The sequence below is a fragment of the Haliotis asinina genome, chromosome 3, assembly GCF_037392515.1.
Source record: "Haliotis asinina isolate JCU_RB_2024 chromosome 3, JCU_Hal_asi_v2, whole genome shotgun sequence".
Lineage (NCBI taxonomy): Eukaryota > Metazoa > Mollusca > Gastropoda > Lepetellida > Haliotidae > Haliotis > Haliotis asinina.
In genome coordinates this window covers 30,401,224-30,426,386 of record NC_090282.1, presented here as the reverse complement: position 1 = coordinate 30,426,386, position 25,163 = coordinate 30,401,224, and positions in this window count along the sequence as shown.

Sequence of the window (25,163 nt, the reverse complement as noted above, 5' to 3'; positions counted from 1 at the left end):
GGAATAGGACTAGGAGATAGGACTAGGGATAAGACTAGCACTGGGAATAGGACTAGGAGATAGGACTAGAAATAAGACTAGCACTGGGAATAGGACTAGGAGATAGGACTAGGGATAAGACTAGCACTGGGAATAGGACTAGGAGATAGGACTAGGGATAAGACTAGCACTGGGAATAGGACTAGGAGATAGGACTAGAAATAAGACTAGCTCTGGGAATAGGACTAGGAGATAGGACTAGGGATAAGACTAGCACTGGGAATAGGACTAGGAGATAGGACTAGGGATAAGACTAGCTCTGGGAATAGGACTAGGAGATAGGACTAGAAATAAGACTAGCACTGGGAATAGGACTAGGAGATAGGACTAGGGATAAGACTAGCACTGGGAATAGGACTAGGAGATAGGACTAGGGATAAGACTAGCACTGGGAATAGGACTAGGAGATAGGACTAGAAATAAGACTAGCACTGGGAATAGGACTAGGAGATAGGACTAGAAATAAGACTAGCACTGGGAATAGGACTAGGAGATAGGACTAGAAATAAGACTAGCACTGGGAATAGGACTAGGAGATAGGACTAGAAATAAGACTAGCTCTGGGAATAGGACTAGGAGATAGGACTAGGGATAAGACTAGCACTGGGAATAGGACTAGGAGATAGGACTAGGGATAAGACTAGCACTGGGAATAGGACTAGGAGATAGGACTAGGGATAAGACTAGCACTGGGAATAGGACTAGGAGATAGGACTAGGGATAAGACTAGCACTGGGAATAGGACTACTGTAGGAATAGGACTGGAAATATGGAAAAGACTAGTGTTACAAGAACGTATTTTCTGTAGATGTTATTATTAATTAGGTAATAATTATTGTTGGGTCACAAAGTTTAGTGTTTTGAATGATAATTACTATGGGTCACATTTCGTATGATACATGTTCAGTACGTTTCTTATTATGGCTGAAGGCCTATGAGGAAGTGCTCTAGAGTAGCCGTCCTTGATTAATTGTTGACTTCCGGGAGGATGACGCAGAAGATTCCAATCTGATGGCGATGGTCGTAAGGGCTCGAACTTTCAGGAATTGATGACTGAATATATAAATAAGGTTGGTTGTTGCGCATACGGATACTCATATTTACTGGGGTACATAGCTTTGCCTCCGTCAACGCTTGATCTACATAACTGCTGCCTGACCGCTCGCTGTGTTTATTTCTGCATAACTATTTCTCATTCTCACATCAAGACTTCGGTGGGTTGACACTATTTTTCTGGCCCATTACTGTAGATTTGACTCATTTGCATTGTACATGTAACCTCTCTTGTGATTTTTTGTATCTTTTTTTTTTGTTTTGCTACATACAATATTATTGAAAAATTTAGATTTCTCAGTGTTATATTTTGCTGGTTTTGAGGGGACTTCTTACACCTTTCGTCACGGCAAATAATTAACCGTAACTCTAGTACTGGGAATAGGACTATATATTTATTTTATTTCATACATCTCTTTTCACACCTCTAGAAATCCCATTATAATGGTAATTAAGTGTAACATCCATCGGTTGCTTTGGTTACTTCCTCCCTCAAAAGGTCACATGATACCTTTTCCACGTTTTTGCACACCAGTGTACGTAGTATCCTGTTTTGTGGCACCCCTGGTGTAAAGTTATCGAAAATACTGGACTTGTTTGATTCCACACATACACGGAAGGATATCTGACAAAGACATTTGCTTTAAATTTGCTCTTGTTTTCTAACCAAAGATTTCCTGCGTGTATATCATTACCATACCCTGAATCGTGAGTGACAAGATGTGGACACAAGAAATTTCTAGTATATGCCCATCAGCGGAAATTATATATGAACTAACATGTGAGAGAAAAACCGATGGACGCGCATCAGTTAACCAAGGCTATATGCTAAGTTTTAGACAGGTGACGCTTTGAGGCCTACTGTGACCCGGAACTCCCACAACGCTGCAACCAACAGAATGCCCTGAAGTCCTTCTGAACATCTCACGACAGCAGATGAAATGTCAAGTCCATGACAACATACTTGTGATATGCGCAGCAATCCACAAATCAATGATACTGACGAGGACGGTATTGTCATATAGTATAAGCACCGATCCTCATTGGATTCAGACCTGTTCTGGGCTGTTTACTCTCAACATCAGGTGATACGTGTTAGACACTTTGGCATTCTTAGTTATATATACATGCCTTCACCTCTGTGAGGATGAGAGCATGACTTCGGTTGTTTATCTTTAAACAGTATTTCATAGGGGTCTGTCCACTTGACGTCGCAGTCTGTCCAGTCTAGAAGTCGAAACCCACGATGACAGGCTTCTTTTGCAAGTTAGGAAGGTGTGGGGTTTTTCTTCTACAGCGACTAGCACAGCCTTACAAAGTCCGAATCACACACTCCCTGGGCGAGAACCGAATGTCAACATCTGAAGATATAGAGACATGTGACAGCTGTGACTGGATGAAACAGTGTAAGATTTTTATGGGTTTTTTATTTTTGTTTTCATTTTTTTTCAAAAAGCACATCCACCCAGTAATTTAAACTGACCACATGTTTAAGTATTTATGCTTATTATGTGTTGAGATATCTTTCAGTAAGTGACATTTGGTGCAGAACTGGGGTTGATGTGTTCCGCTTCCTGTGCTCGGAAAATTGGCAGGATAGGTTAGCCGGAATGTGTGTTTTTTATTGCAGATAATAGACCTGACTTTTCCTGCGTGTACATAGGATAGCTGCTGACAGCCAGGATAATTTTTTTAAAGTATATAAAGATAGCATTCTACTGGAAAACACTTGGTGTTGTGTAACGTAGAATATTTGGACATCCTTGCCTACTTAACAGTTATAATAACGGGGTAGGTGTTTATGATCTAATTTTATACGTGAATAAGTCCACGATTGTCAGGTGTATCATATATCCCTTTTGATAACCTCTCCTCACAAATTGACTGGATACACGCATACCATCCTTACTTCGTTCGACGCGTGAAGACCCCGGTCAGAATTTGTTTTCAGCAACACATGGTGTCATAGGTAGGCAATGATGTAATTTATTGGACTAATCGAGCTCGCCGATTTTATTGAGGAATCTTATCCCAATCGCTCCAATTGGTGCTCTTGATGTCAATCGCTGTATTTTGTGAGCCTGATCTCATATTAATAGAATTCTGTCATTGAAGACATAAGCAAACGACAAGGGAAATGCCCGATGTCTGGTGTCACTCGAATCGAATCGAAGTTGTATGCTCCCAAGCAATTTTAAATTAAAAAATACGATGCACCGTTGAGATTGACATCCGATAATCGATGGAAAACAAAGCGCCTTTGAGCAGGTGAGCTAGATGAGGAAACCAAAACAAATCCTTCTGTGCCTTGCGTACCGTTTTGAACATTAAACGTAATGTTGATTTGCAGAAAATATAAACTCCTGTTGCAACGCAAGTAGGAACCAGATATCATCGTTCCGTGCCAGATATCTCCAACGATTTCCTGAAGTCCAAATGGGTATCAGAATAAAATATATAGACAATAACATTCTGCTGTTCGAAAGCACAGATTGTCAACGGTATACATGATAGACTTAATCAATTACGCAATGTACGCTAACGAGAGTTAGTGAGTTTTGTTTTACACCGACTTTAGCAATTTTCCGATTTTCATAAACCACATTGATTAATAAACCCCACCCCAATCCCCCCACCCCAATCCACACCCCAACACCCGTTTATATACTCAGGTCTTGTGTTGTCGTGTGTCTGAGGATCGAACCCTCGTCTCCGGCGTGACAAGAGGACGCTTTATCCACTAGGCTACAGAATGCCGATAGTGATTGAAAATATTCGCACGTTTCATTTCCTACTTTTTCTAACAGTATAACAAAACTAGAATGCAATGAATATGATTCAATAAGATGTGCATGTTGCTTATTTCACAAGAAAAATTGAACTTTTCTGTAGCGAGTTTTTTGTCGGAGGCGTCTTACTCAGAGTCTCAAAACTAGACAATGGCATTAAGCATGCCATCTACTTCAGTGGTTATAAATGTCCAATCTGTGGACGCTGGATCAGAGGTCAAGCACCATTCACGCGTAAGCCTTTTCATGTACGGTATGAGTGACAGATCAAGGAAATAGATCTTAATTCGCATCCTCATCTTGACAGATCTTACATGTATGTATGGAATTGTCTACAATACCAGGAAGCATATTAGGGAATAACTGGACAATCTCATCTATATTCCTTGCAAATACATGTTATGTTCTGCAGTAAATGGATTTGGATTGGCTTTTAAAATGGTAATGTTGGTTAGACATGCCGTGAATAATGTTAAGCGCTGACTTGTGTACAGGGATATTTGGGGTTGACCCTCCTCGAACCCAAGAAGGAATACATGTAAAGTATTAATGTTAAATCCAAGGAAAGTTTGCCATCACGTTCACACATCACAAGACCTTTGCTTACGTTTTTGATGAATAGAATGAATTTCGATTTGTCTGTGGTGGAATCGAGGTACTGAAAACGGTGCATGTTTTGCATAACACAGTGGCAATGATGCTGGTTGTTTACAAGGATATGATATGGTACAAAGACACACAACAGTGGGTGCGATGGAGTAGCCTCGTGGTTAAAGCGTTCACTCGTCACGCCGAAGACCCAGGTTCGATTCCTCACTAGGGTAAAATATATGATGTCCATTTCCGGTGTCCCCCGCCGTGATATTGCTGGAATATTGCTGGAATATTGCTGGAGGTGGCGTAAAACTAAACTTATTCACTCATAACCGTGCGTAATAGTACCTAATATACACTGAACGCTTAATGTATATAAAGTTAACTACACAACACGCGGGTGGTGTTGGGTTGTTCGTAGCATAGCTCAAAATGTATATACAGCAATCAAAATAAATCAGGATACAACTAATAGTCTCCTGAAGACAACAATAAACGCATTTTGTTTTTTGTTCTTTCTCCCGTACGGTATTATAACGTCTTATTGTATTACAAATGTTGCTTCACCATGTCAAGAATGCAGGTTGTAAATTATACGATAAACATCAGACGTCATTGCCTCTAGGTAGATTCACAAACAAGTTCAAGACACCCTCTCAGACAGCGAGACACACAGACACAGACACACGCAGACACAGACAGGCACACAGACACACACACACACACACACACACACACACACACACACGGGACTCTCTTAAATATGATCAAACAAGCCGTCTTTTCTGCTGGTAAAAACTACAAAATTTTCGGTTGAAAGCAGTGTGTAATGTACAATTGAAACTATATAACGATCACGTGTGTAAGAATCACATATAGTACTGACATCGTGTGTGTAGCTATCTGAGTTCTGCCAGTTTTTCCGTCTGATGTTAGGCAAAGAATACACGTTAACGTTACTGTGGAAAGTGTTTGAGAGCCCTGTGCTAGAGGTTGAAGGGCACACACACGTGCTGCCAATCCACCACTTGCTTATAGTGGTCCATTCATCCATTCACTACTGTCATTTTAAGCCCATGGGATATATTTGGGTAGATAATCAGGACTGATCATTCTCTGGCGTGACGTTCTGAATTTCATAAAGTAATTCATTATATTTCTAAGCATATCCATTTGAAAAATCAAATAGCTTATGGTGGAGTGCCTTAAGCCAATAGCAAGATTTGTGACCGCACATATTTTTACAGTCACGCATTTTAATAATGCGAAAACATACTTTTTTTTCTGAATGCACTGCTTATGTATTGCCTTGATTTTCAAACAATATCATCAAACTCTATCCCTGACATCCCTCAAGAAAGTTAAACTATGTTTACAACATCTAAGAATGGGTCCAGACCCTAGATTTTCGAAGCCCTCTTAGCGTTAAGTCGTAAGTGCCTTACATTAACATTAACTTACGACTGTCATAGCACTACAGCTTCGATAATCTAGGCCCAGGAAAATAGTGGATTGAAGGATATCTATGTATAAGGAGAAGATATTTGTGTATACTATTTAGTTATGTTTATGTTCTTCACGCCAACTTACGTTAAACTGAAGCTTAGAGACTAATGTACTGATGGTAGCTTCACGATTATGGAGGAACATGTTCTAACAGAAATGATTTAGTTTGACAGCTCGTGATTCATACGAATACATGTACTGTTAGTATATATGTAGTCAACACAATACGTATCTAGACCCGTGAAGATCCGGGTTAGACTTGATCTTCACGGCCTAGATATTCGGAGCTCTCCTAGTGCTAAGATAGTAGTAACTGCTGTTCACTAAAACTGTCTTACGACTATCTTAGCGCTAAGAGACCTTCGAAAATATAGGCCCAGTGACCTATGCTTGTCGTAAAAGTCGACTAATGGGATCGAGTTGTTAGGTTCGCTGACATCGTTTACACATGTCATCAGTTCCCAATAGCGTAGATCGATGCTGATAATCACTTGATTGTCCTGTCCTGACTCGATTATTTACAGACCGCCGCCGTATAGCTGGAATATTTCTGAGTGCAGCGTAAATATATTCTCACTCTCCCCAGCAATAAGTGTATGCCTTTTGGATGCCGTGCCAGTGCATGGCGGAATATGATTTAGTGTAGATGCTGAGGTTAATATCCTTCTAGTAATACATCACCTGTAAGTGTTGACAAAATATACCAGAATACGTGATTTCGGGGTAACAAGCAATCACCCAATTCAATGACAACTCCCCGCCTAATTGTACCGTTTCTTGCTGCAAGCATTGGTTACCTCGTAAGTTCACTCACGTTTTCCAATTTTACATTACCCGCATACTATGTTTTAAATACATTTACATTACCGATTCTTGCTGGGAAAAGAGTAGAAACTTTTTATATTTACTGCATTTTTGGAATAAAAAGTAAGCTGCGATTGGCTGCAAGAGCATTTGTTAAGGATGGCGTCTGGAGTTTGGAACATAATTTTTTGCATAAGTCACGATTTTTTGTGATGTGAGACGTCGGAACAAATATCGCACATCTGGAACACTGTAAGACGTCTGCAAAACATGATCCTCATTCCACAAATTAAGTTGGTTAGTCATTCTTAGCGTTGGTCAGTACGCCATCAAACAGGGATAAACCTCACAAAATACATACAGCTTGGCAGACTTGATCAGACAATCAAGTAGACGACAATTCTGACGTGAAAAATGTCCAAGTAGTGAGACTGTAAGTCGTGGTGTTATCTACTTCGTTCCTGGTAATTGCAAAGTCGGGGTAGGCGAGATGAAAAATTGTGGTGATTTGAGGAGCTCTGGACCTCGGATGATACAGGAACCTGGGAAAGATGTACAAACCAATATTCAACTTGCTCGTTCGCAGACGGCCTTGATACGCCCGGTACTTTCTTTTAATTCATTAGAAATACGACTTGATTTAGAGGTGGCCTTTCCTCTCACGATAGTTCTGCTATCTTTCTGCACGACTGGACTTGGTGAGTCCATAGCATCATTACAAATCTGTTACTGAGATCAAGCTGTGGTATCTGTCACGTAGTCTAATTCAAAAAGCAGGAGATGTAATCCTGTTCAAGGGAACATGTTGAGTTAGAGGTAATGCAAACGCTGCTTCCCTTCAAACGTGTCGCCATCTTAGTAAATTAATTTACTTTGATAAGAGGACGTTTACTGTAGAAATTGTGGGTATGGATTTGAGATCAATTTTCCCCATACAATCTACTTTTGCTTCTGAAACAGATGGGCGCACCCTAACGTCGGGGAATAACGGATCGAAGTTTGTTTTGGGATACAGGGGGATTAGCAGACGTTAGTCATGGGTGTTGAACAGCTTGGCAAACTTGGAGAACGAACAGGACAAATTACGTCAGGGGAAGACACCAGAAGAAACGTGTTTGAACGACGATCCTACAAGGAAGATGATGACTCAATAATTGTCTGTGGGTTTAAATTGCGCAGAACCTGTCTATCTTGTTATTATCCAATGACAGATTAAGGCTGGAAACTGCAGCCTCGCGAAACGCATCACTTTCCGAGAGGGAAACACTCACATCGTCTGCCATCCACGAGCAGACGACAAGACAAAAATGGAAGGATTTACACATACTGCCACTCATTTAACTATTTTTCCAGCTTCCGTGTCTGGGAGAAGTCAATGCTCCATTTACCGTTCTTCTTTATGGCGAGACAAACACTCGACAATGCTTTGTTCAAAGTCTAGCTTAAAGGACAATATATCATTAGCTTGTTAATGACGAGACAATAGCATGCCGAGCGGACGGCAACTTATTGCGTTGGACTTCGGTGCTTACAGGCAATACAGAGAGGTAAAGTCTCAGATAATAGTGCATGCAGACGCTATCGAGAGTTAAAGAGGCGGTGGCTTGATACAAGCTTAGTCTCAAAGAGAGGACGGAAAATAATCGAGAATAACTAGGCCACCTTGCGTGTATTTCACACAGAACAGAGTGCTTGATCACACCTTATTATCTGTCAGTGAGGTCTGCTTCGGTTCCAAAGTCCGCTGGATAGTTTAACATGGCCACGTGTTACACTATGGGTGTCGTAAAATACTTAATCAAGGAATTAAGTCAGTAGAGAAACGAATTAAACAGTAAATCCTATTGCCCACTTCAGATTATCACCACAAATTTACATAGTTTTCCCAATGACAAAAAACAAATGTCCATAATCGTCTTTATTTGAATGCTCTTATTCATCGGACATGGGCCTTAGGGTACTCTAACATTCAGATGACATAAGCAGCACTGGCGACAAAAATGCCATTTTAGATAGCATCACAGAAAATTAATTGGTAATCCTACCAACATAAAACTCTAAATAACATCAAATACACTTATCGGACAGAAAAGCATGCATTGTTGCAATAAACCGTTGTGCAGGTCGTATCACACTGGAATGGGTTATAGATCCGGGATCTTTTTCAAGCTGCATAATCCCGTTCTATACCGTAGGGACAGAAACTGGGCCGGCATTGTTTGCACGCATGCACAGTCTGCTGAGACAACTGTTAATCTATTCGTACGTCACGATTATGCATGACACTGGCCAATTCACCATGCTTCAGCATTTAAACCCATCACGCTATCTACTGAAAATATTTAATTTTCATGATGAATATTTTTTTTCTGATTAATCGCTTATGGCCCAAGAAAGTCTGTCACCATCTATTTTCACAAGGAGAACAGCCTGTTTTAACGTCCTTTTTTTATCTGCGAGCCTCAGAAATTAATCACTTTCCTTTAAAAAAAAGACAGTTTAATTCGAGTGTCGGGCTCTGATTGGTTTCGTGTGTAAATAGCGTGCCGGCCTTTGTATAAATTTTGATTTCATGAACAGAAATATTTCCCCAAGTGTCACGGATTTTCTGCGTTTCAGTACACCCTGCACAAAAACCCGTTAAAGCTATGAATAATTATGTCATTGCGTGTTAAACGAATGTCCAGTGTCATGAATTGTTCAGAAAAAGAGAATCACATGTAAGTTATGAATATGATAAATTGGTATTCATGCCTAGCACATCCATACAGGATAATTTGAAAACAGGGTGAGTGAGTATGGTTTTACGACGCTCTTAGCAATATTCCTGCAATATCAAGGCGGGTGACAACAGAAATGGGCTTCCCGCGCTGTACCCAATATGATGAATGAGGGAATCAGTTTATGCCGTTTTTTTGCAATATTATGGGTTTCAGACATTGTGCCCAAGTGAGGAATCGAACGGACTCTTCGGTGTGACGAGCGAACGCTTTAACCGTTAGGCAACCACCGCCCCTTGAGAGTCGAATCACAATAATGACACCATAGGGTTTGAGACCAGAGCAAGTGGGCAATTTTAGCACCTCAGATGATGTTAAAACTTTTCACGGTGACGTACGACATTTGAATCCACATATATCATCGCATTGATTTGGATCACCGATGAAGTAAACTGACGAATATAAGAATGTACACGAATTACATCTGGTCAAAACATTACAGACGTTATCAAATCATTCATTGGTTGGAGATATGTCTCAACAGCTACTACATTTTAAGCTTCGCAACGATTTCTTAACCTAACTATGATAACCCATCATAGTTGTGTCCTGAAATTTGCTTGAGTATAACTGAAAGCAATAAAAGAGGCGACTGACGGGATTGGGTGATCAGGTTCTCTGACTTGGTTGACACATGTCATCGTATCCAAACTGCGTGGACCGATGCCCATGCTGTTGATCACTGGATTCCCTGGTCCAGACCTCGATCATATACGGACCGCCGCCATGTAGCTGGAATATTGCTGAGTGCGGCGTAAAACTACATTCGCTCACTCCCTTTATTCTGCCGTGTATAGCAATGCGGTAGTATTATCAAACACACCAAGCTTGGGTTTTTAAAATTGTAGGTAAGCAAGACTAACAAATATAAACTGATCGGCTAAACCACTGAGCAGCTCTCAGTGAACCAGAAAACAATGTAACCATTAGAAAATTAGCTTCCACAACAGATATGGCTTGGGTGGTCTTTAGCTATACCGCTATCACCTCTTGTTGCCTCAATGAAATTTCGTCACAATACTTTGCAGGCTATCATACCATAATGGATTCATAATCAAATGACAAAATCATTATTACTGCCTGGTTAGCTTTTCTGCTGACACTCTCAGCTATCTCAGTATTATTTTTTCTGAAATAACACTGTGGCTTCATGCAAAACTATACATACCTTTGTAAAAAACATATCTGTGGCTTCATGTAATACTATACATACCTTCGTAAAACAAGTCTGTGGCTTCACGTACACACTATATATCTTTGTAAAAACAAGTCTGTGGCTTCATGTAATGCTATAAATACCTTTGTAAAAACAAGTCTGTGGCTTCATGTAATACTATGCATACTTTTGTAAAAACAAGTCTGTGGCTTCATGTAATTATACTATACATACCTTTGTAAAAACAAGTCTGTGGCTTAATGTAATGCTATATACACCTTTGTAAAAGCAACTCTGTGGCTTCATATAATGCTATACATACCTTTTCTAAAAACAACCCTGTGGCTTAATGTAATGCTATATACACCTTTGTTAAAACAACTCTGTGGTTTCATGTAATGCTATACATACCTTTTGTAAAAACAACCCTGTGACTGCATGTAATGCTATATACACCTTTGTTAAAACAACTCTGTGGTTTCATGTAATGCTATACATACCTTTTGTAAAAACAACCCTGTGGCTGCATGTAATGCTATATACACCTTTGTAAAAACAACTCTGTGGTTTCATATAATGCTATACATACCTTTTGTAAAAACAACCCTGTGGCTGCATGTAATGCTATATACACCTTTGTAAAAACAACTCTGTGGTTTCATATAATGCTAGACATACCTTGATCAAAACAACCCTGAGGCTTCCTGCACTTACTAAATACACCTGTGTAACTATTGACTATCATTCACCTGATGAACGGGCAAGTATTAGCCCAGAATTGTAACTGATAAAGAAGCTGCACATCCATGTCAAGGATCTTGTATTACACTATGCTACACTTTTGATACTCATAATTGTGTGTGTGTTGCTGAAATATTGACCTGGTTAATGTTTAACCTACACTCAAGACATTACCCATTACTGTTACAAACAGGAAACGTTTAAAGGATATCTGAATAATAGATAGAATTGTGGTCTTGTAATTATTTTATTATATTTAAAGAGTCGACGAAAATTTGCTGCATTGTCACCAATATCGAGAATGTATTTCATAAACTGTATTGTAGGTTATCGAACCCAGGATTACCGAAAGTTAAGTGATCACTTTAAATACTGGGCTAGTGTCGTCGTTGTCGTGTACCTTGTGACCACGTCCACAGTAACTGATGAGGAGGAGACTAAGTGGTGACAGTAACCCCTTGATCGGTATGATCAGTCTCATGTACATATGGTGCATTCTTGACAGTTGAGAAAGTAGTTAGTAGGTGGGGTTTTCATCTGCTTTTAACAATATTCCAACAAAATCACAGAAATGGGGTTCACACATTGTACCCATGTGTGGAATCGAACCCGGGCCTTCAGCGAGACGAGCGAACATCAGTTTAAACACAAGGCTAACCCGGTGCCTCTCCGGATAGTAGTTTCGCAGAGTGAGTGAGTGATTGCCACAAATGTATTTTGCTATCAATATACTACCTCTTTTGGTCATAAACCTAATATTGTGGACGTTACCACAAACTGGCATGATAAAACTATTTGCAATCGCACGGTACGATAGGTTTATGATGAATTGATTTCAAACCGTTTTAAACATGAAAGACCCCTGTCTTGGAAGCATTTTATTGAAATTGCTTTCAATATTCACTTTTAAATTTATGATGCGTTTTATTATAGCACGTAACAACAATATTGTATCGAACCCATTCGACCGCAGACACAAGGAGCAAGCTTTTTGGTGAAAGGTTCAGGCATTTCAACATCAATCAGTATCAAATGTCTTTACACACATTAGCAAACCTTGGCGTATTTTCAATGGAATGTTGTTGATGCAGTACGTAGGGATGTTTGGTGTACCCCTATCCCCTCCAGAAAAAAGAGAAAGAGGGAATTGAAGGAGAGAAGTGTTGACAAAGACCCGCGATGACCTTAATGCTTTTAACGAATGCTAGTCATCAGAGGGTGTCAAGGTGTTATGGGTCTTTTTGTGCTTCTCAATGCACTTTTGAATAACCCTGCCCTGCGACGTCGAATTTTTATCAACCGAAGAGACCATTAAAACTGTACATGAAGTGCAAAGGACCAAATCGTCAACCCCCATCTACGTAACCGTGTTGTACGAGCAGCAGTGGCAGAAATTGCAATGTACACATGCAGTCCATGGATCTCCACATAGTCTTGCTGGCCTAGACTTGCACAATTCTAAAAAATAATAAATATCAGACTGTGTTCCTCAGAACGCTTATCTAGACGTGCATCTTTAAAGCATACAATTACTATACATCCATGGGCTCACCAATCAGTACAGGCTTGGAGCAAGGTTATATTGTAGGACCTGCGCATAAAGTTAATAAATACTGTTTCATATTGTTTCTTTCAACAATGCAGACGTCGTATGTCTGGAATATTGCGGCGCAAAGCTATACTCACCCACTTACATAAACAGGGCACCTCTAAAGGTAACGTGAGCCATTGGCCAGTAGTCACGAAAATCTACATCAGTCATTGGTTTCATAAAAGGTACACGCGTTATGAATAGATCTAAAGGGTTCGAGAGGATTCATTAATCACCCAAACTTCATCAGTTTCCAGGATGATCATCGCTGGGGGTATCTGCTTGTAACCATACTACCGTTACTCCTCAAAAGTTTAATAACACAATGCTTCGTATCACCTATAAAAACAATTTCGTGGGTCCTCGTCCAGTTGTAACGACTGTCAGTTGATGAACTATTGCACTATTAAAGGGTGGCGAGTAAAACCTCTCTAATGGTATTGTTCATATGGAAACACACCATTGATTTACGTCATCACTGACATATCGACGCTGCTGGGATAGGATGCCATCCAAGTCAGAGAGTCAGGAAAACTGATTCCGCTAGTCACCTCTCAAGACCTGGGTGGCTGAAGATCAATTCTAACCCTGATCGCCAATTTAAAGACGTAACACTGAGGTGACTTTGGGGAACGAGGTCGCCCTTCTGACCTCACTGATTATTTGAAACCATTGGTAAATGTTGTTTCTAACACTTGAAGGGTGTCCATGGACCACCCGCAAATACAGCCATTGGAACGAATAAGGAAATAGATGAAAGTGCAAGTCACTCAAAGCACAATTCATACATTGGGCAGAAACCTGGAAGAGAATAAAGAAGCTCTTATACTTTCATGCGTTCCCTTATTTGTTTCCACGAGTATAGATGACTTCTGAAATTGTTCGCATACATGTGCGGACTTGGACGTTGTCTCAAAATTAACATCTCACCACATTTTATCCTACGTTCAGGACGACAAATGAGATTGCATAAGGTAAATACATTTCGCTTCCCCCTTCTACTCTTAGGGTGTGATGTTCCTCGTGTCAGGACCTGTGACATTTAATCTCACATGATGGTGAAACTTTCCGTGAAATCAATTTTGCAATTTAATCGCATAATTTGCCTCTATTCTACAGTAGCTGAATTTGCCTTTCCTGTGCAGTGAAAAATGGAATCGCTTTTACCTCGAGCCGTGTGTCGGAGCTTGGAGTAGCTCAACAAGATTTTCCGTTCACATTTAAATGACTTCGCCGCCAAATTGATAACATTATATTTCGTGCGTGTGTATTTGTGTACTGGCATATGTAATTAATGGTTATTTGAGGGGAATGAAGTTAAAATCTACTGACTTGATGATGGGGTGGACGATATAACCATCTCCAAGTCAAACAAAAAGCTCATTTTAACTTCCACATCATTTAGCACTGCTTCCAATTTAAAATCATTGTGAAAATCACTCAATCCGAAGAGAAAGTTTATTCATTTGAATCATCTAGTTATATTACATAGTGAACATTAAGCGGAAACACTAGATGTAGTTTCAAAGCTAACGCACTAGACAAGGAATCTTTTTTAATGTCTGTTTCTTTTATTGATCGTGATAACGTTAGCGTTGTTTGTGCATGGCGGAAGAATGTCGCCATGATCGAGAATAAAATATATCGTCTAGTTTATATTGAAACCTGGATGTATAGCATAGTTCTCGGAGACAAATCTGTCACTTGAACCCCCAAACATTCTTTAAATGTGCAGCATACTCGCTGTAATGGGGATTGGAATGGTTCGTAGTGATGTACACCATATTTGCATGCTTGTGTTTGTTATATATAGCTTCACGAATCCATATATGCCCGCAAGGTAACGAATGATTTTATGCCAGGCACATCATCCCTCATCCACTGATGCGCTTAGTATGTTGTCCCCGGATAACGTTATCGTCTTCCTACAGATCGGGAACAACGAACAGTTTTCATATAGACCGGATGCCAGTTTTCTTGTGTCGCATTGTATGTAGAGATGGCTTGTATCAGGATTGCTGCCTTGGTTCATGTAAGTCATCGCATCTCAGTTGCGTAGATCGGTGCTCATGATGTCAAAACAACAAAAACAGACATATGAGAACAATCAGTAATACGAGTCGTATAGAACAATCACAAGGATTGGGGAACCTTCTCTGCTTCAGAATCTTATCAATATCCCATCCAGAGTTTTAAACTGATAGTGTTTGACGAACGAGGACATCTTACAGAATCCATTCTAAAGGATTATTATCGATTGGAAAACCCTTCTGTCAACTCCTAAATTAAAAAAGGCAATCTATCCTCTTGATATGTAGTGTAAAACCAAGCATCGTCATGTTAATAGTGCAATACGGCATCGAACCCGTTCGCCTCACCCCCTGGACAGGTATTCTATAAATTACACCACGTCGGATTTTTCAAGGTCATTAAACAGTATCTGCAGTCGCTAATCATTGTCACATTATAAAACTAATTCATGACTTTTTATGATTACAAGTGGCTCTCATCATCCAAATCATCCATAACCTTAAAGTTCATAATTATGCTAAAAAACAATGAAACATTGAAAATGAAACTCTACATATAAACAAGCTACCGGACTGGTTTTGTTTTAATACTCCCCTATCACTTTACCCTTTGCTAATGCAGTGTATCGAAATTGTGGTGTAACAGTTCGCACAATGCAAAGTTCACCTTATCAGATCAACCAATCCCTCGAACGTTCCATGAATTTGGATTCACTATTGGAAAATTGTTAAGTGTGAAATTTTACGTTATAGTGTCGCGATGGCCACGCATTCCTTAAATAAGTTTTCAGACACGTTCATTTCAATTCAGTTCAATCATATCATCACTGACCTCAATTTCTCTAAACACTCAATGCATTCATTTAGAAAAGACACCAGAACCAAAAATCAGTTAGATGTGCGTGTAGGGAAAGATAAACCGATTCCATAGCCATTCGGAAGAATTTTCCCATTCAACCATTTGCTGTGTAACAGACTGAAAAAACAGCCCCGGACCCAATAGGCACATTTGACAGGATTTGGAAAATTGCTTCCAAATTATATCTTAACCCAAATAGCATTGCGATGGATGGGGTTCAGCAATTAGCCTCGTTCTGATCTTCATCAGTGTGTTTGATAGGCTGTCAACGGCAGCAGCTCAGCCATGAGACGGATCCGCTCACAAAGATAGTCAATATTCCTGAACGCCACTCATAAATACCAGTCAATATTTCCTTTTCCTGCTTTAAGGGAAGTGGTCCTTACAACGTCACTTGAATGACGTTTTCAGTGCCAGCTTTTTCACACAGAGTAACGTCAATATTCTTTGAAGAGAATAGTACATGCGTGAAGGTTTTATAACTGTACTGTGTGAGTGTGAGTGCGTGTGTGCGTGCACGTGCGCGGGTGTGAAATCATTTCTCATGACTGGGTGGTTCCTGCAATGAAAATAATATTTGATGATATTTAACAATTGTACGTTGTTTAATAGCGTAAAGAATTCCAGAGAATCTTTAAAACAGAAATGTAATATTAATGACAAAATTAATCAGTGATTCATCACGCCATGTACGATATGTGTGCTGCATCATCGACATACTTAAACTGGACAAACATTGATACTATCATATCAACGTCCACCTGTCACATAGTCTCCCTTTCAAGATGCCAACCCTAGGTGCCAACCAAGAGAGACGAACCCCTACATGGCCTCTTTTCCGAGTAACATGACCCTCAGATGAACTTTGCAGGTCGATTGTCCAGTTGAACTGATAAGAAATACTGTTTGATCACTTTACCATATACGTGAAGACATGGGTTTACGTGACAACCAGCCACAACTTCAGCTTGGAACGGCGGTACGTGTCCTCGCGACATTGTACAAATATAATGGAATAACGTCAGCAAAGGAAGTTCATAAAACAGTTGCGTTACCTGGATATTGAATACTTGATTGGGTTGGGTTAGTCGCGGACAATGTCCCATTAAGGAAAGCGGGAGAGGACCTTGGGTATAGCGCAAGCCGGCCATGGATAATTATTGGGTCGAATCTTGCAACCACTCCAACTAACAATTGACATCCCGAGCAGAAACAGTTTCCGACCCCGAACCCAGCCCTCAGACAGCTGTATCGCATATGGCCACCCGCACCACTGTATCGTAATGTTACGTCAATGAGGATCAAATATACGAGGAATTAATAGATTGTGATCAGTTGTAAGGTGGTAGTGAAGTGTGTCCGTTGGTAGAGAGGGTTGACACTTGTTAGGGAGTTATGACAGATGGTAGAGAGGTGTGAAAGGTGTGTACAAAGTCATGGTATATGGTGGAGAGGAGTGACTGTTAGTAGAGAGGTGTGGCAGTAGACAGTTCGCCTTTAAGCGGGTAAAGAGGGTTGACACTTGTTAGAGAGTTATGACAGATGATAGAGATGTGGGATTGTGTAGAAAGTCGTGATAGATGGTGGAGAGGTGGAGAAGTGTGACAGTTGTCATATCACCATGACAGTTGCTAGAGAGGTGTGACACTTGACAGAACGTCATGACAGCTGGGAGAGAGGTGTGCTAGCACTGGCTGTGGAAGACTGAATCTACAAAGTGCTGATGATTGAACAGCAGTACTTGTAACGCTCATATGAGGGAGTGCTAGAGAAGTTGGCGCCTTTTCAGCAACATTACAACAATATCAAGGTGAATTTAGGGATGCAAGATAGTGAATGATATATAAGCTTTATTCAACAACCTTACAAACCGATCCATTCCTGCCCATCGGTTCAACGTTCACAACCCAAGGTGTATTTACAAAGCTGTATGGAGTGCATGAGTTGAATATCTAGTTAAGCGGCATTCCATTCTCATGCCGTGTATTTGTAACCAGGTCTGAGCAAGTATATAAGTGTGCCATCCTTGTTTACCAATCATTCGTCCAACACAAGGTGCAGAACTCAATGTTTTCCCAAGTCTATACCCTGGGGATTCGAACCTGGTCTTTGCATACTTCTAGAATATCGCTCAGCCTCAAGATGTAACTGCCAAAGAATGAGCTAACAAAGTGGAAACATTTCATCTGCATTTAGACAGTTTTCTCCTAATACATCCAGCAGAACAGAACAGAACTCATGGGTGTTAGTTTCACATTATCTCTGTATTTTTTCAACGCCGAGCAGAAATTAAATTTGCTCCTGGAAAACTTTCGAATTCGTTTCCATCGACGCATTCTGAGGTAAGATTTCCCAGCAATCTGATAAGGAAAATAAGGACAATTTCCACTGCAATTGCCTTGTTTATAACTTGAACGTTAATTCCTCAATACTTGATGGAGCCTTTGGTCTTGTGCAGACATCTATTATTCCGAATCCAGTAGTTTGAAGAGGTTCATTGCATTCAGAACGGAAATTAGCTCTTACAATTTCCTGTGTGGATGCATTTTGAACTGTTCGGGTTTTAATCACGTGTACAGTACTCTGTGACTTGAAACTGATTTTGATTGTGAAACATGATGACATCATTCTTCAATGAAATTAGTCAATCTGAACCATTCGGAAGTAAGTAGTCGATTGTGTCTCAAAACGGCCGATAACGCGAGTCGAGAGGAGTTGAAATCACACACTATTGTGGAGGACGTTTATTACGAAGTATTACTCTATGCAAATTCTTTGAATTGTTCGTCAGATTAGTGTGAATAGTCCTCACAAAAATCGACACTTACGTGGGCTTATCACTTATCTCCCAATCGGAGTGTCTGTAAACCTTCCCTTTTCTTTGGTATCCTAAACTCATATTAATATTTCTATACACATTATAAAAGATTTATGGCATATTTGATCTGTTTTGTAGTAGAAACACTCACATATGTAGATGGGCATGACTCATTACAAGTTGAGGTTTTCGTTTAAGTCATAAAGAAAGCGTGTTGTTACATCGTTTAAAGCACTTTTCAATTTAAATGAGTCTGTTTGTTACTGTCAAAATTATACATATTCAGAGGCTAAGCCTTAGTCTAGCTGAAACTGCCACAACATAGCTATCAGAAGTGCACCAGGACTTTTTGGTTTTGTAATCTCCCAGAAGGTATTAATTTTGTCACAAGAACTTCTGTTTAGTATGGCAATATTTTTAATATTATCATAAAAGTTTGCATTTGTTTGAACGTGTGTGCATATGTGTATGTTCCTGTTTGGCTCGGACTAATGTCGGCTTTACAATGCTAGCCCACTAAGATACCGTTTTCTACTTTAATATGGATACCAAACTCAGACACGATTTATTGACTTTGAGTTAACCTGTCCTTTATTCTCTTATAACGCCAGCCACCTTTCATCTTTTAACGTCTCTGGGATTGATGTTCAAACTTCCCCTCTCCAGGCAGACACGCTCTCCGCTGGACCATGCTTTAAACCCAACGAGATGGCCGAGGAAATGTTCAGCTGTTGTAACACACTGATACAGACACGCTCCTGTAGTCAGTGGATGGTTCGGTTCCATCTAGCTTTCAAGACTTCTCCAGTAGTATTGGAATAAGTTAAACTTTGGAAGCAACTGGCAGTAAGATTATATGAGCCTTACTGGATTACCAACGATTAAAAAAAGTCAAAGGATTTAAGAAAATGTCGTCAAGAAAGCATAACGATGTAACCAAAGACGGAAACGTAACTTATGATCTCTACTTACCCAAGCGGAACAGACATAAAACATCAACATACTGCAACACAATGATCTCGATATCTGTTCGCTGTTGTACATGAACAAGACTTTGCATGAATTTTGCTTAGCAGCTATGCCTTGACTGATTTAAATCACACGTGATGAACTGTGCCTTTAAGAGAGTGGCCGCATATGACGTTCATGATTTCTTATATTTGAATATAGCCTGCCTTCAGTAACTGTCGTAAGAGGCCGCTAACAGGATCGGGTGGTCAGGCTCGTTGACACGTGTTGTCGTGTCCTAGTTGAATAGATCGATGCTCATGCCGTTGATCACTGGATTGCCTGGTCCTGACTCGAATATTTACAGATCGCCGCTATATAGCTCGAATATCGTAAAGTGCGGCGCAAAACTAGACTCACTCACTCACTAAATATACTTTCCCATTAAGAACATGGCCAGATATAATGTCTGGATTAACTTACAATTTTTTTGTAACTTACAAATTCTGGTACCTTTTATGGTCGAATGTCACCCGGGATTCAAAACACCACTCAAGGTACTTAATTTGCAGCACATGAAACAAGATCGCAATCAGCATTCACATATGTCCTCTTTGTTTTCAAAACCTATTATATTTATATTCAGTGTCAGGGGGACAAATATATGACGATTGTTCTTTTCCAACGTAAAGCATGCGTCATGGCTTACAACACCTCGAGACGGCTCTTCGAGACAATGTGAAGTATTCAAGACAGAACGTTCACAAAATAGGAAGTGACCTAATTTCTACAGGTTGGAGCCTCGTAGTAAGTCAGAAACGGCTTGTAGGACCAGATATATATGCACTTCAACTGTGTGTCATAAACTGAGGGCTAGGTCGAGAAAAGCACTGTTTTTTTTTTACTTTTTCTATTCATATTTCTTTCAGAACATATGGGATTTCTATTCGATGAGGCACTTACAAGTGAAGAAAGTTTCCAAATGCTCAGCCCACACGAAACATTGGAAGTTGAAAAAGATCATATTACTTCCGCATGTATCAATCATTGGACCGTGATGAAGACGTCTTAACCACGCGAATGGAGACACAATCTCCATAATATGTAACATACGACAAACGTTCTAGTTTCGAAATGTTAAATGCTGACCATAGATATACAGCGACCGATTTGTAACCGGAATAGGACGAGCACGGACGAGTGCGCCGTTCATATGGGGATAATTAAGAGGTGAATTTGCGGAACGAAACTTGGTCATGTTCCAAGTTGGCAGCTTAGTTGGAAAATGAGGTTCTTGTGAGATTATTACTAAACAAATGCTTTATACACACTGTTCATTTTGGTTACATTTTTCCTGGTGGCCGACGGTCTGAATTCCAAAGGTTTGTTTCAGCGTGAAACCACTTGAAACTGCTTGATCTCACACCTGTCATAGGATTCATTTGCACAGTGGTTTCGATTGTTGTCCAAGAGTGTAGGCCCTTGTCATCTGATGGGTAGCACAGGATTGGGGGAACTGGTAGGGGCTTCAAACATAGTATTGTATCCATGTTCGGAATCGAACCTGCGTCTTCGAGGTGACGTAAGAACGTTTTGACCACTAGACTGCACAAGATGAGTGGTCATATTACTTTTTGAGGAAAAATGTTTATCTGAAAGGTTCCTGCTGATCTGAGTAAGGTGATCGCACGACAAGACAGTGTTCCCACGACGGACAGACGCTCCGAGACTTAGTAAGTGATACTGTGGAACTGCGTTTCATTGTCGACATTGTCGGTGGTGAAGCAGCGTCAGAAGCCATACAATCTGCCAGCTTTTGCCCATGATCTAGTCTCGTGTCTACTGTTGACCATGTCAGTCACATTTAGCCTGCAGAAGAAGTACACCCTATGTGTAAGGTCAGAAACCGACGTCTGTACGTAAGATCCGGCTAAGTAAAGATGTGTTAACTGACCTTTATTACGTTGGGGATTGAGTGACCGCCCGTAACGGCAGGTGAACGGAAGGAACAGGCCGATTATTTGCTCTATACATTAAACGGACAAAGGAATAGAAATTCGGTACAGTTAGAATCTTTTTGAAACATCAAGGTATTTTTGTGATGAAAGTTTTATAGAAATCTATTAATCTATTACTGTGTTATGACTTACATGTATAACGTGCTATACTTGTTTGAAAGCGGGTCTATAGTTAGTGTAGTAGGTGTAGTAGTTGGTCGTTCGCTAGTCACGCCGATGAAATGGGTTCGATTCAGTACATGAGTTTTCTTCTGTCCCCCTTTTGTTGCTGGAATATTCCTAAAAAAGACATCTGCAATTTCCGTGCTCACTTGTTTTAACTTTACAGTTTTCCAAGAAATGGACTTTGCTTATGCACATACATTAAAATAAAGACATAAAAATGATGCCATATTTGCTTATTGTAAATTGCAACTAAATCGAGAGGTCACGTTTCCTCACTTGATTGGTTGTCATGATAACCCTGATCGATGCTCTTAATATCAATCACTGGAGATTGTGTAGATTATGTAGATTGCATATCGGAGAGAGCGGCATTGAAGAACTAACAAAGGTACAAGCCACATTTCTACGCACAAGAGTGGACTCGCCTTGCAGAACGAAAAAAACCCGACTGAACTACAGTATCTGAGATCAAGTTCTACAAATCTCATAAAATTCAGTCAAGGAAATGATGACGAGACGATGACGTCAATCACTGGAATGTTAGCTCCTGGCCACTATGTAGATGGAATATCGCAGAGTTCGGTTCTGGAAAACTTTCGTTCATTAAAGAATCCGAAAAAGACTTAACCACAGTATATGAGGTCAAGTTGTACACATCTCATGAAACTCAATCCTGAAAATGATGATGACCCAACCACTTAGATAATTGAACGCAAAAATGAAGTTTCGATTTTGCTTCCAAAGTGATTTCTGTTCGTCTCTGATGCTGGTTCGATATTTGCTCGAAACAGATTATGTTCAGGATTCAGCTCCAACCCTTTCCTCGACTTCCCTGATTACCAACAAGATAAATAATTGTATCTTTCAAAGAAACGTTTCACATGAAGATTTAAAAACATCCGTACCTACTTAAGTTTGAATCATTTCTTTCCAGCCAAGCTAAGCGATGCATTATTTAGGAAGAAGCATTCGAAAGGCTAAACTAGTTTTTGCTCCACTGATTCCAATAAATCTCCACGTTCGTTGCAACTACACTCACTCACCGATTCCTTTCTATTCTGCGTATCGCCGTCTGCATAAATGGGAGCAGCGGACGGATTAGGAGAAAAAAGGAAGCTATTCTTGATTTCCCAATTTCTGAGTTCTTTTAGTTCAATCATTTCCCGTAACCTGTTTCTATTAATCAATTAGTCCTTGAAACTAGTTTTTATAAGTCTCATAAAGGGTGGTATTCTGTTGGGGGTCTTTTATCAGTGGGTATCTTCAGTTTGAGTGATATGTATCTAATACCATGCGACTAAAACACATTATGAAAACCGTAAAACATTTTACGCAAGAGTCATTGTTCATGAAATATGTTTGTGTTTCCAGTGTGTATTTGTATTCTGCTGGAAATTCCTGAGAAGATACCGATGCCGAAATCACATGATTCAAGAGAACCGTGAGGTTAATTTAAAATAATATCTAAGTATTCAAGAGTACCGTGAGTTCAGTTTAAAAAAAATTATCTTAGTCGAAACCTCTGTTTTTATCTCAGTTCAAAAGCGTTTGGACAATAATATCTTGTGTATCTTGTCGCGCGAAACGTCGCAAACACGACGGGAAGAGCACAGAAATTATACACAACTAGTTTACAAACCCTCGGAGCGCAATAAGTCAGTTCTTGTGTGTACACAACATCGCCAGGTCTTGCACATGTCGTGGAGGGAAAGAGATTGGATGATGTTATGTCAGCTCATGAAACCGATGCTTAGTTTACACAGCACAAAATAAACGTCCGGCATTTACACACACCTTATTGTAATTGCAAAAACATGTCATTTAAATCCACTGTGAAATAGGGTATGTTGGAACGAATGTGTTGAAATTAGAAACTCGACATATTGAAGTGCACGTATCAGGGTTCTCACGTGCATAGGGGTCGTATTATGAGTGCTGGGGAGAGAAAAGAAATCCTTCGACCAATGACAATCTTCTTCTGGGGAAAAGAACTTAAAACAACGATGACAAACAGGTAAATCCGTCCATTTAAGTGCATTACCTAACATTGAGAGACCACTGTCTGGATCCTTCAGCTGAATAGAAGACACCCTACACTCTCAGGTCTCTTTTTGAAATGTCGCCTGTTTCCATTCTCTTTACTAAATGAAATCTAGACGAGTAATATGAAAATAATTTCAAACTTAATCACAAGATACAGAGCTTGGTCAGTTAATGGTAAAACACAGCAGGGTGTGAATGTCAACCAGACATGTAATCTGACGGAAGACAGGAAATATGAGTCCCTGTGTTCCTTCAACACAGCAACAACCAAAAGCACATATTCTGCGACTCTGCTATACAGACTTTGATGCAACCACACTGTGAAATGCTTTGATAAATCGTTCATAATAATGCCATGCTGTTATTGCTGTTCTATGCCAGACTATGTCATGGTAGTATTGCCCTAAGGCGTTAGGCACATACATGGTAAATACAAGTCAAGAAATATCGTTTCATAATCATAGAAAATCTCAGCCAAGACAACAGTGTCCATTGTATGATGTGACCCATTTGTTTTGCATTTGTTATAACCTACCTGATGCTTGCGGAAAGTTAAACACATAATACCCATGTCACTTCACAAACACACGCAGGGTTTCGTCAATGGTTCCCCTGCAGAAGGGAAAAAAAGACAGAAACTCGGAAAGACGGCCAATGGGATCAGGCGCGGTGACTTGACTGATGTCATCGTATCTTTATTGAGTACATCTATGCTCATGATATCAATCACTAGAATGGTTGCTCCTGACTACTATATAGATGGAATATCGCAGTGTGCGCCTTTGAAAACTAACAAACAAACATATCTATGCTCAGGACTGAAGTCGTCTTGCAAAATCGGAAAGTTGATTACAGGATCCAAAAGGACTTAACCACAGTATTTGAGGCCAAGTTGTACAAATCCCACAAAACTCAATCCTGAATATAATGATGACCCAACCACTTAGATAATTGAACGCAAAAATGAAGTTTCGATTTTGCTTCCAAAGTGATTTCTGTTCGTCTCTGATGCTGGTTCGATATTTGGCCGAAACAGATTATGTTCAGGATTCAGCTCCAACCCTTTCCTCGACTTCCCTGATTACCAACAAGATAAATAATTGTATCTTTCAAAGAAACGTTTCACATGAAGAATCAAAACATCCGTACCTCCTTAAGTTTGAATCATTTTTTTGCAGTCAGTCTAAGCGATTCATTGTTTGGCAAGACCCATTCGAAAGGCTAAACTA